The 13499-nt window shown below is 35.0% G+C and overlaps 1 pseudogene; it reads left to right on the plus strand.

Annotated features, from left to right (window-relative positions):
* Positions 1-991: 991 nt before the first annotated feature.
* Positions 992-11580, plus strand: LOC147070941 (sodium/potassium-transporting ATPase subunit alpha pseudogene; annotated as a pseudogene).
* Positions 11581-13499: the final 1919 nt, after the last annotated feature.

Here is a 13499-nt window from a genome sequence, read left to right on the forward strand (position 1 = left end):
TCTTGTAGAATTTCTTGATAATCGACCAAAAACATATTTACATATTTATTAGCCAGTTAGAGTTGAATATAAAATAAAATTTTTGATTCAGAATAATCGTAAATTCGTAAATATTGTCTATAAAACATGTTTAGATTGTAAAAAGAATATTAGTAAAATATATTTATTTGGTGAAATTTGAAAATAATAAATGCATTTTATAACCATAAATATTTGAAAAAACATTCTTTTTTTAAAAACACAAATTGACATTTAAAATCAGGAAAACAAAAGATAATCAGTTTTGTTTCTACGTGCTTATTGAAATGTCATGATTGTTTTATTTAGTGCAAATTAAATTGGTGTTTTAGAAACATTAGCAAAAATGTCTACAAAACAAAAACTTCTCCGTAAACCACGGAGAACGAGTTTTTCAATGTGTGGCCTTACGGATTCCGAAAACAGAAAGGATGCCAGGCGGTTAAGTGCGTCATCTATGTTGCAATCCAAAAGAAGTTCCATAGAATTAAAGCTCGTTAGTCAGGAGACGGCCATTGCTGCCCATTTCTTGTCTCCTGAACAACTCGTGAAGATCTTCGATACTGATCTTAAGCGTGGATTAACAGAAGTGGTAGCTCAACAAAGGCTCGAAACAGACGGACCGAATTCTATAAAAAAAGTCCAAGATTTGACACTACTGAAAATATTTCTCACGAATTTATTTGGATGGTTTCCTTCAATGCTTTGGGTCGGATCCATTCTATCTATTGCAATACATTTTATTCAATACCTTGCCGACTCGAGTCATTTCTCAAATGAAAATCTTTATTTGGGCAGTATAATTATAGCCGTGATACTGTTTACTGGGCTATTTGCGTTTTATCAAGAAGCTAAAAATGTTTTAGTGATGAAAGGCTTTCAAGATCTCATACCACAGTCAGCGACTGTAATACGAGATGGAATTATAAAAGTGATACCGTGCGAAGAATTAGTTATTGGTGATATTGTAGAAATGAATGCTGGTGAAATGGTTCCGGCTGACGTCCGCCTGCTTTATGTCAATAACTTTAGAATTGATATGTCATCCATTACCGGTGAGGCAGAACCGCAGTCAAGAAATACTTTTTACACAAACGAGAATCCACTAGAAACTAAAAACTTAGCTTTCTTTTCATGCATGATTACTGATGGTTCAGCTAAAGCCATTGTGGTGGCGACAGGTGAAAAAAGTGTTATTGGAAGAATTGCAGGATTGGCCTCAGACGTAGAAGCGGATGAGACTCCAATCGGATTAGAAATAAAGTATTTTCTTAAAATTTTATGTGCTTTGGCATTGCTTTTTGGTACTATCTTTTTTGTAATGGTCAGTTTTATACAACGTAATTGGATTGCAGGGTTTTATTACATGACTGGAATTATAGTCGCAAATGTACCGGAAGGATTACTAGTGACATTGACAATTGCTTTGACGTTGACAGCTCAAAAATTGAAAAATAAAAATTGCTTGGTTAAGAAATTGCAATCTGTTGAAACTTTGGGAGCAATGTCATGTATTTGTTCTGATAAAACAGGAACTTTGACGGAGAATAGAATGACTGTTTCTCATATGGCTTTCAATTTAAAAATAGTTGGCCACGAAAAGGATATATCTACTAATGATAAACATTTCTACGCATTTGCTCGTGCATGTTGTTTATGTCTTAGGGCAGAATTTATAGAAACCGATCCACCACTTACGGTGGACCAAAAAAAGATAAAAGGCGATGCATCAGAGTCAGCGGTTCTCAGATACATGGAGACAAAAAACGCTGCTACCTACATCAGAGAGTCCAATCCAAAAGTTAGTGAAATACCATTCAATTCAAAGAATAAATATCAGATTTCTATACACTCGCTTGATGACGAGCCGACATATCTTTTAGTAATGAAAGGAGCTCCTGAAATTATAATCGATTTGTGCAATACCCTTTTCGTAAATAATAAAGATAAAAAAATGGGTACCAAAGAAAGAGATTTGATAAGAGGCATGTGCACGGATCTCGGTCACAAAGGTGAAAGAGTATTAGGATATTGCGACTATTACTTGCCCCAAGAAGACTTTCCTGAAGGATTTCAGTTTGATACAGAGAATATAAATTTTCCAATCACTGGTTTTAGATTTTTGGGATTGATATCACTGATCGATCCTCCGCGAGAGTCCGTTCCAAGTGCCATAGCAAAATGCCGATCAGCAGGAATACGAGTATTCATGGTGACTGGAGATCACCCCATAACGGCACTAGCAATATCAAGAAAGGTAGGAATTATTTCACCCAAAAATGTAACACCGTACGATCACGCATTTGAGAAGAATATTGAACCGAAAAAATTTATGGAGGATGTCGATTTGTTGAATTACAACGCAGCTGTTATTACAGGAGATGATTTGCGAATGATGACAATGGAAAATTTAGATTCTTTGATAGAGTCTGTGGAAGAAATAACATTCGCGCGAACCACACCCCAACAGAAATTGCTGATAGTCGAGGCTTGCCAAAGAGTCGGACACGTTGTAGGAGTCACAGGAGATGGCGTGAACGATTCTCCGGCTCTTAAACGTGCTGATATTGGAATCGCAATGGGCATCGCAGGAACTGATGTCTCCAAACAAGCCGCCGATATGATACTCCTAGACGACGACTTCTCGTCAATAATATTAGGCGTTGAAGAAGGAAGGCTTATTTTTGACAACCTAAAAAAATGCATCGCTTTTACGTTGACTTCTAATATTCCTGAAATGATTCCATTTATATTGTATGCAACAATTGGAATACCTCTGCCACTTCATGCTTTGTTAATAATATGTATCAACGTTCTTACTGATTTGTGGCCAGCTATTAGTCTTGCTTATGAAAAAGCAGAGTCTGATATAATGAAGAAACCACCTAGAGACTTATACTTCGAACGCCTCGTGACCGGTAATTTGATCAGCATGGCTTATTTCCAAATCGGTGTCATCCAGATGGTGGCGGCGATGACTGCATATTTCGTGGCCATGGCTTGCCACGGCTTCTTCCCAGAGGATATAATGTTCACTCGCGAAGCTTGGAACTCAGCTTCAAACAATGATTTTCCTGATTCTTTTGGACAGGAATGGTCTTTTGAGGAGCGGAAATACTTGGAAACGTTGTGCCAGTCCACATACTATGCGGCGATCGTTTTGGTTCAGGTTGCTGATTTGATTATATGCAAGACTCGGCGGGTCAGCATCAGGCACCAGGGCATGACTAATCATATGTTAAATGTGGGGATCTTTGTGGAGCTTGGGATATCTTTTGTCATACTATATGTACCGATCTTAAATCATTTTTTATATACTGCGCCTGTCCCGTGGTTGCTGTGGTTACCTGGTTTGCCGTATGTTATCGTTATAATTATAGCCGATGAAGTGAGAAGATTGCTGATTAGAAAATATCCATCATCTTGGGTCGAAAAGGAATTATATTATTAATCTATACTCATTGAAAATCAAATTATTATACTTAACATGTTTTTGATTATAAAAGTAATATGATCAAACTTATGTGCAAACCATTGTTTTTAAGCTATTTGCTAATTAAATAAATAATATTGCGTATTATAAAACACGGTAACAATGCATCTATTTAATAATATCCTAAAATATAATATAATATTATGTATTTAAATAAATTGCTTTTAAATTGTTTTATTTATTTTTAGTATTTTGTAACTATTATGTTGAAGAAATCTCATTTTAACTTTCAAAAAAGTAAATTACTGTATATTTTTGTATCTAAACTGAGTATCTCTATGTTTAATCGATTTTTGACGAACCACTCGGCATTGTGTTCATAATAGTACGAGTAGGAATGCTCTGTATTCTTACATTTTGTGACTTTTACCATATTCCGTATGACCTGCTTATCCTCACGGGTTACTGTATCCATTATTAGTAGGATTTGAAAAATGGCTTTTAAAGTTTTACTTAATAATTAATGCTGCCAAATGTAAGGAATCGAGGATATTAAAATCTCCAGAATGTTAGTAATATTAAATTGACAATTTTAATAAAAATAATCCGCATTACGAGTTGCGTTGCATTTTTTGAGACATATTTCTGGGCATTCGATGTAAGGTGATCAGCGCATCTATTCTATACACAAGACTGCCATCGGCAGCTATCGAGAGTAGTTTTTCATATGTTTGTATCAAAGTATTATAATTGTTATGATAAGTTAGCCATCTAAGCTCTAAACAATCAAAACTGTCTATCTCGCTCTAAAATTTAGCACACTCAATAAAAGTGCTGTTAAAACATATCACTTAATATAACAATTCCAATTAACTTATTGTAATTGTTATAATAAGTGCTAATACACTTGAATACTAAACTACCCTTGATAGCTACCGTAGCGGCCAATAGCAGTCTTCTGCCATATTTTCTACAATGAGAAGTATTATTAACTCCAACAAATAATATAGGAAACGGTATAGGGCTGCAGGAGCGTAGGTGGAAGCAGTTTCTCTTGACTACTCAAACAACGTAAGTAGTTCAATATCCAAGGGAGTTGGGGATCTGATACAACTGGCTCAAGATAGTAAGGTGTACCACCAAGTTGGTCACCAACCTTTAATAGAACATGGCATTAAAAGAATAAGTATTGAGAGACGTTTTGCATCTATGTTGATGTAAGTAAGTGAGAAATTCTTTATTTTATTTTGCATATTGTCGCTATATGAGAAGATGACGCATATTCTATAAACCTTTAATATGTACCATGAAATAAATATTCTTACCATTAAAAAAGCTTTCCATGCCTGTACAGATCATATCATTATATCATAATATCATCAGTCGAGGTCAATCCATTGCTAGATGGAGGCCTCCACTGGCTCTTTCCACCTTTCTCATTTCCTAGTTCTTTCCTAAAATGTATATCCAATAAATTGTAGGTATACGTTTGTCTATTCACCGGGTTTTAAGGCGTCCTAGTTGTCATTTAGTGCCACTTGAGTATCATTATTACGGTGGTATTTGTCCAGCAGTTTTCTATCTGCCGAGCGACATGCCCAGCCCATTCATTACTATTTATCTGTTTAGCGATCTCTATTACATCATTATTTCACTCCTTACTCATTGATTTCTTTCGTCTTTCTAGGTTATGCCCAACGTGAACCTACCTATACTACGTTGCGCTAATCGTAATTTTTTGATTTATCATTAAAGGTTGATGTTCCACATGCATACGTGAGTACTGGTAGCACACATTGATTGAATACTTTACAATTAAGACAGAGTGACGTGTCACTTCTGAAGATATGTACATATTATTACTGTTAATTGACATTTATTATCTGACATACATGTAGTTTTTGATCCGGTCAATTTGGATGGCATTGATGGTTATCGCTTTTGGGTCAGCAAATCAGTTCATCATTACTTTGGTCAGTGAGACATTTATCTTTAAACCTACTTTGCGGCTTTCCTTTGCAAGCTCCAGCAGGGATATTCTAACTAGTCATGACGATAACACGTTTCCGTTGCGTCACGGATATCAGTCGGGACAATTATATAAGGGATAATTGTGTCGCTACATTTCAAAATCAGATTTATGAAGTGGAAAGGCCATAAGTACACCATGATTTTCTTTACTATTTTAAATCTCGTTCATTCTTTCCATTCATTAAGTCTGTTGGGGTCACTCTAGTGTGTGGTGTTCGATGTGTAAGTAGAGGATGATAATGACGAAGTCTACGATGTTGCAGGGCGAGATTTATTAGCAGCGTATCGGTACAATAGTATATTATACATGATAGTTACTAACTAAGTACTCTGATTCGAGTGACATTGAGATAAATTGTTCTTCGTTATTTATACAATAAAAGTTAGTACATTAACATTAAATTCTGTTACATAATCATATTAAACTAAATATAGAATCAGCGTTTTAAATTTAGTAGCGAAAAGAAATATTATTTGTTAATACAGTTGTAAGAAAATACTATGAGAAATGTTTATTATTCAGCTCATACACCGTAATGGTATAATGTATGATATGATGTAATAATACACCGTCTCTTATTTCGCCTAATCGACTTGCTGTCTAGCTGAATTGTTTACTGGAAGATCGCTGGGAATACATTGCTGCAAAGTAATTTGATATTTTTATAAACAATAGGTATTCGATCGCTTATTATTCTGCAGCTACAAGTCTTTACTATCAGAAACAGCAATCTCATATTAAATTCCATTATTATTTATATTACAATATTATTTACTCCATTAAACTTATATATTTCCAAGATTGAACGTATACAATATTACCAATAAATGTCTTAAATAGTATAAAATATACTAGATTTATTTTTGACAGATTCTATCAATGTCATTTGTAAATATGAAAATTTTATATTAACAATGAAAAAAAAAATGTCAATCCGGGACCAGTCCCGGGATCCCGGGATTGTCAAATTGTAATCCCGAAATCCCGGGATCAGAATTTTGGCTCGGGATTGGATTCCCTACTTGTGACTGTGTATTTGAGAAAACAAAAAGCTGTTTTTCTCCTATTCATCTTTTATGGACTTGGCTGATTTTGAAATCTAGCGACACAATTATATGTACAATAATTAGTATTACAGTAATCGGATGCGTTTTGAATTAAAATATATTGCATTACTACTCAACAACATTAATTGAAAGCTAGCGGTTAACTTGGTCATGTGCGGCCTTGTTAAAAACCATTACACCTGACAGTTAAATTCCGGGGATAATAATTGAATACGACATAGCATATTTATCACTTTTTTATCCATTTCGGAGGCATGTGATATGTAGCAATCATACCTGTCAGCATTAGATGAGTGACCCACTTTAATATTATATATGTTGTATGTAACGAGAAGATAAGAGAACGTACCAAGCAGCCTCTCATCATGCTGCGAGTGATGGGCGACGTTGGACCTGGCTCGGCCACGTGCTGCGGATGCCAGAAGAGAACTTCAACCTGGCTTGCCTGTTCTAGGCCGCTAAATACTATCTACAGAGTGTATACGGCGGAGCTATGGGATGCTCGTTTGACCTGGAATGAAGCAAGAAGACTGGCGAACGACAGGGATTCTTGGAGGCGCCGCTTGGTGTCCATATGCTCCAATTAAAGGGCGGATATGGCCAACGAGAAAATTTTTTGTTGTCAAAATAAAAAAAACAAAAAAATATAGAGCAATAATTATCGTCAGGCGGCTTTCGTGGTGCTGGGTTCGATTCCCGGTCATGACATAAACATGTATGTGTTTTTCTCAAAGCCTGGGTGTTTTTGATTGTTCAAAATTACTAATAACCACCTTGTATGAAAAAAACAAGGACGCGGTTATAATAATTCTAAAAAAAAAAAAAAAATCGTCAGCATTTTCTCAATTATACTAGATCTATAGGGTCTATTATGATTGGTAATTGCGACAATATCTCTTGTAATATGATAGTATGTACTGCATTTGTATAAATTGGAAGGACAATCCATGAATATTCCCTCACAAGATGCACTACTATTGTCACGAGTCCTTCACTCGACATAGCTAACGTCATTCCACTCGAATCAAGTGTCTCAATTCATTAATATAATTAATCTCATGATCACATTGTTCTCACCAGTACATCTATATCCGCAATTATAATCTCGCGTTATCATTATATTTAAATTGTATACAGTGTATTCTTGTACTGATCAATAAGCCCTCTTCCAAACATCCACGCAACAACAATTTTTATCTCCACCTCAATATATACTGCCAAAGATAATTGTGCTGGATACTGTTTAGATCTTAATCTGGGTCGTTTGCAAAGACAACAATATTTCATATGCTAAACCCACGGTGGCCGCGCGGCATACATGTTGGACTATCACGCCGTGGGTCTCAGGTTCGAATCCTGGGTCTGGCAAGTACACATATTGTTTTTCAATTTGTGTGTGAGTCAGGGTATGGATCTAATAGGTTGAGCAAGTGGCTGACATCCATTTCTCGTAAAAACAAAATCTGTTAATACAAACCTCTACCCTGTGGAGGCCCATATGATCCTATTAGGATCGGACATGGTCGGGGAAAAAAAAAAAAAAAACCATGTTAATAAGGTATTCGCGATTAATAATGCGATTTCACTATTTTTCCAGTCAAGTTGCCTGAATAGATCTTACTGAGTAGTGAAAAGGGAATCCAATCCCGAGCCAAAATTCTGATCCCGGGATTTCGAGATTACAGTTTGACAATCCCGGGACGGCATTGTTTTCCATTGTTAATATAAAATTTTTATATTTACAAATAACATTAATAAAATCGGTCAAAAATAAATCTAGTATAATTTATACTATTTAAGACATTTATTGTTAATATTGTATACGTTCAATCTTGGAAATACATTATTTAATGAAGTAAATAATATTGTAATATAAATAATAATGTGAATTTAATATGAGATTGTTGTTTCTGATAGTAAAGACTTAATGAATGGATTAGGCAGATTTAAAATAGTAAAGCAAATCATGGTGTACTTATGGCCTTTTCGCTTCATAAATCTAATTAGTCAGCCAAATATGAAACTGCCGTAAAACGCGTGAGATCATGGTGGAATTACTTGTTAATAGTGGAAAGCATTGTTTTTTCCAATTTTTTTCATTTTTATTAATTTATGTGAAAAAATAAAATGAATTGGCAACTTACACATGAGTATAAACCAAACTTCAATCAAACTCAGTTTATTTCTAATGTAGTTATTTGTTATTAAAAGTATTTTTTCTGTTATATTTTCATTTTTATTTTGTTATTATTATAATTATAAAAATTGATAAAAAATCAATCCCGAAAGTTTCAGGATTATGTTTATCAATCCCGGGATTCATAGGTATCGAATATAGCTCGGGATTCCGGGATTGGAATCCCTAGTAGTGATAAAACTAGTGGTAGCGGATTTTATAGATACTTTAAAATGTTATACCTAATATTACCGACGTAATAGGCAATAGATACGTTGAACAACAATATCATTGTAGATTTCTGTAATACTCGTACCATCTTTAAAATAAACACACGCTATTCTGGTATATGAAAAAACATTTTACTTCATCACCAGTAATGTAATTATTTATCTCGTTGAAATACAATAGGTAACGATATACCAAACGAACTAGTGCGGGTTGCAAAAGGGTTCACTATTGTGAAAATGATATGTTATTATTATTAAGATCACACTAAATTCGTCCTGATATCAGAGAACCCGGCTCAAGGTAAACCAATTCGACCATTTCCTAGTTATTCTGTCATAATTGGTTACCTACTCAGTGTGAATTTCGTGAATATTAAAATACATGAATACTGACATATTGCTCTATCTAAAAATAGAAAGATTTTCAGAGGCTTGAATGATATTGATGAATTTTTACGAGGTATAAAGAAATATTTTGTATATTGATTCCCTCGTGTTATGGTTACATGTAAATTGTACGTATTGCATTTCACCGTAGCACAGTTCACCATGAGCTTTCATATTAGAAAGAGATGACCGTATACTATACGGTCATTGCTATAGCATCGAGATGAAAAAATTACGCGTTGTTCTGTATTTATAATTTAATTACATACCTATTTCTACCCTCTTTTCCTTGTATTTCGGTAGTTTTTATTACGTATTTTTGAGTGTTTTAGGTACAAATCTTTTAACAGAAAGCCAGGCGTGAAACGCGCCAATTTTCATGGCCGATTTTGGAAAAATTCATGAATTCAAAAATGAAAACCTATTCTAACTTCACAATTATTAATAATCCAGTAGGTATATCGGCTATTTTCAAAATTTGTTTGCCGTTGGCTTCCTGTAAAGTATACCGACAAAAACCGTGTTTTATTTATTTAGACATGACTTTTATCTCAGTACTATACGACCCAAACAGGTTGGACGGTCTTCAATATACGACCATATAAATTTTCGATACAAGATTTCACGGTAAAGTGTGGTACGGCAAACTGCATGCGTTAAAATTTCCGGACACATCATGGTATAGTGCATAAAACTCCGGGCTCGAGCCCGGTGAGTTCACAGTTAATTTATGTGGTTTTCTTGATATGATCGTTTCGCTTCTACTACTGCATTCCTATTTCACTATATTACTAGAATTAGGTCTCATGTCCTGTGTAGTGTTTAAAAATATTATATATATAATATTTAATACAAGTATCCGTAAAACGCACCGCACATTCAAATTATTAGCAATCTTATATTATCAGCTACACAAATCTACCCTGCACCACACCCTGACCTATACTATCGGGTGCATCAGGAGTACTTAAGTTGTGATGTGAGGCATCTATAGTTTTTTTTATGCTTGGGATTTTCTCGCCAACTATCACGTCACCCAAGACTGGCTTAAGCGTGTTTTTACTGAATTTACTAACTTTAAGTTTTTAGTGCAACTATGAGAGAGAAGCACGGGATAGCAAGCAAAATACTCATATATTGAAACAGAACACAATAATAATATTTTTCATTTAATTCTAAAACACACACAGAAAAAAATATAGGTGCTGGACGAGACTCTCATATGCAACCATTGTATTGATTATAATATATCGAACTTAATATTATATACACCACAAAACAATAATGTATAATGTAAAGGTAGAAAATTGATATGCAAAGTCTAATGAGGTTTTAATGACGTACAAAATTAAATATTTTTTAACAAGAATGAGGGCATGAAGACAAATTATTCGACCCGTTTTCATAATTTGAAAGCAGTTCAGAGCAATGTGAAAAGTAAGGACAGATTCTGAAGAAATAATATTATAATCTTTGAAGAAAACACTCTAAAGGAAAGATAAAACGGGGTATTTTATAATAAGATTGATTACGATATAAGGACCTGAGTTTTATTCATTGTGCTCGACAAAAGACCAAAACAAAATGAGAAATGGAATTGTATTAGCACAATGTCGTATTAATGATTGTGTCACGACAAAGAATAATGGTACATAATCCATTCAAAACATTAATTCGACAGTTAAATTCATTTGATGTATGTTTAATTTTAACAACGAAATAATAATATCTTGGCGGCGAAATGGCCCACTACAAAATCCTTATTCATTACTCAACGGATACAATACTTAACGGAGTGGAATGGAATTAAATCGCAGCGTCTTAAGCGTGAATTAAATTGAGGTGCATGTCATGGTGCATGTCGCCTACTGTCACGCTGTCGCGGCAACAAATTTGGTCTCTAGTTTTGTCCTAGGGGCGGCAGGTTATATGATCATATGGTGAAGCAGGCAAGTATGGTGAGGCAGGCTGGTAATCAATTTGCGGCAAAATTTGCACCTTAACATTATATTATATGGGTACGTTATAATGACCAAAGTAAATCCTCCGTGATGCCATGCATGTTTTTTTATCGCGTCGCTATTTCTCGTAAATTGTCGGCTATTGTTGGCCTGCTTCATTCAGTTGTATGAGAAAGCCGATTCATTGCCCCACTTTTTATTTAATACTTCTATGGTTTTGTCATTTTGCAGAATATTATAAACGAGCACCATCTCCGTAAATTCACCGAAGAATGACACTGATGAAGAGTTCCAACTATAATGTATTAGTAATTTGAATTAATCTGAATTATTCATACTAATTTCAATTAATTTTAAGCTTCTACGTGTACGTATGTTAAACTGACTTGACATCCATAGATAATATTTTGAACAGATCCCAACCTGCAGACCATAGATAATAGACAACATTCTCATAAAAAATACATAATGCCAACCGCTAAAAACAAAAAACCTGATTTTGACATGACATTCGAAAAGTGTAGGCATATAGAAGATGATAAAATCGTTCATTGAGTCATGCAGATGTCGATGCAGTGCAGTTCAACGTGAGGTGACCTCATTGTTGTTCTGGTGATTTCGGCAGATTTTTCCAACTAATAATGTTAGTTTAAAGGTTAAAAATATGCTACGGGATAGGAGCATCAGTCTGATAATATTTTAAACACCAAGAACAAAGACATTACACACTTTTCCCATAGCGGCAGCTTACTGTGACGTCACGTGATAGTCCAAGACATGTTTGTCCAATTTGGTTCGCGCTTTAGGGTCATTCTGGAGGTTAGGGAGTGTTAAAACTTGGTTAATCTGACACTGACGTTACCAGAACAGCGTGAAAATGCTCGCTAACCCCTCCCGATGCGTTCTGATCGCTGCCTTTTTTCCAAAATCCATGGTTATATTTAATCATGGCCCACACATCTTGATGGCCAGGCCATGATGTATGGTGAGCCCCCCTACCTATCGCTAAGATAAGGGTATTTTAATTTTCGACAGTAGTGTTCCTGAAATGGTTTCCACGGAACCCGGAACCGGAGTTAAGGTTATTCTGTGTATTTTCAGCGATTTTTATATACAGCAAGTTTATTTAATGAGTTGTTGGCACTCATTGTCATATTATGAGTCACTGATCGCAACCTCCTTTATGGTACTAACCAAATATCATGCAGCCCTTCGCCATAATAATATTAGATATGTAACCATTTTATAACACGTGAATTATCAGTTAATTCCTATACTGCCCTTTCAAGGAAGAAGGCAATAACTCGCAAAATTTGTGAAATTGAGTTATAAATGCCATCCATTAGGTAATTTTGAAAGCTATATATTCTGTTCACTTTAAAATCAGTATTATCACTAAAATACCGTTAAAATCCTTAGTGAAAAATAGACATCTTCTAAAATAAAACATTTTTGTAGCAAAAAGGCAGTAATTGCACCTATTCATTGCAGTTACTGCTTGCTATTACTTTGTTTGTATTTTAACATCCTATTAATAAAAATTATCACTGTTTTTTATTAATTCACAGTACTAAAGTTTGAAAAAAAACACATTATGTCATTTATCTCGAAAGTGTGTGATAGTCAGTTACTGCCTTCTTCCTTAGAAGGGCAGTATACCAATCATCAAATCACATAAAATTGCACCGCAAAGCCATATATTTTAAAATGTCAATAGTCTTTAAGGGAAATATTAAATTACCTAGTTTAAATAACTGTTGTTCTTACTTAACTAGTCAATCCGTCGCGCCGGCCCTTGCTATAAGCTATGGTGCCCAGGCTTGAGACCTATCAGCCCCCCCTTGTGGGGGCTATGTATTTAATGGCATGGATGTTTGCTGGTCTTTGCTGGGTCACTTTCTACCAACTGTGCTATTAACCAGGATCATTAGTTGAAAATTAGCCTATCTACACCAACGTTTTACCGGGCACAAAAGAAGGCGATCTGAACGCGAGCGGCGAAGGCGTTATTACCGCGGAAAAACGGCGAACCAAATAATTACCGGAGATTAATATCCCGTCGCACCAGTAGTATGCATTGCATCATGCGAAATTAGTCACAGTGGTTGTGTTCAAACCAGAGAGTTGAAGCGGACACTTTTTTGAGTTGCTCCAGTCCCGCTCCAGAGTCTGTTCCGCTTCGGATAAAAAGCTTT

Source organism: Rhyacophila brunnea, unplaced genomic scaffold, assembly GCF_057557595.1.
Source record: "Rhyacophila brunnea isolate RB1 unplaced genomic scaffold, BYU_Rbru_1.0 scaffold_21, whole genome shotgun sequence".
NCBI lineage: Eukaryota > Metazoa > Arthropoda > Insecta > Trichoptera > Rhyacophilidae > Rhyacophila > Rhyacophila brunnea.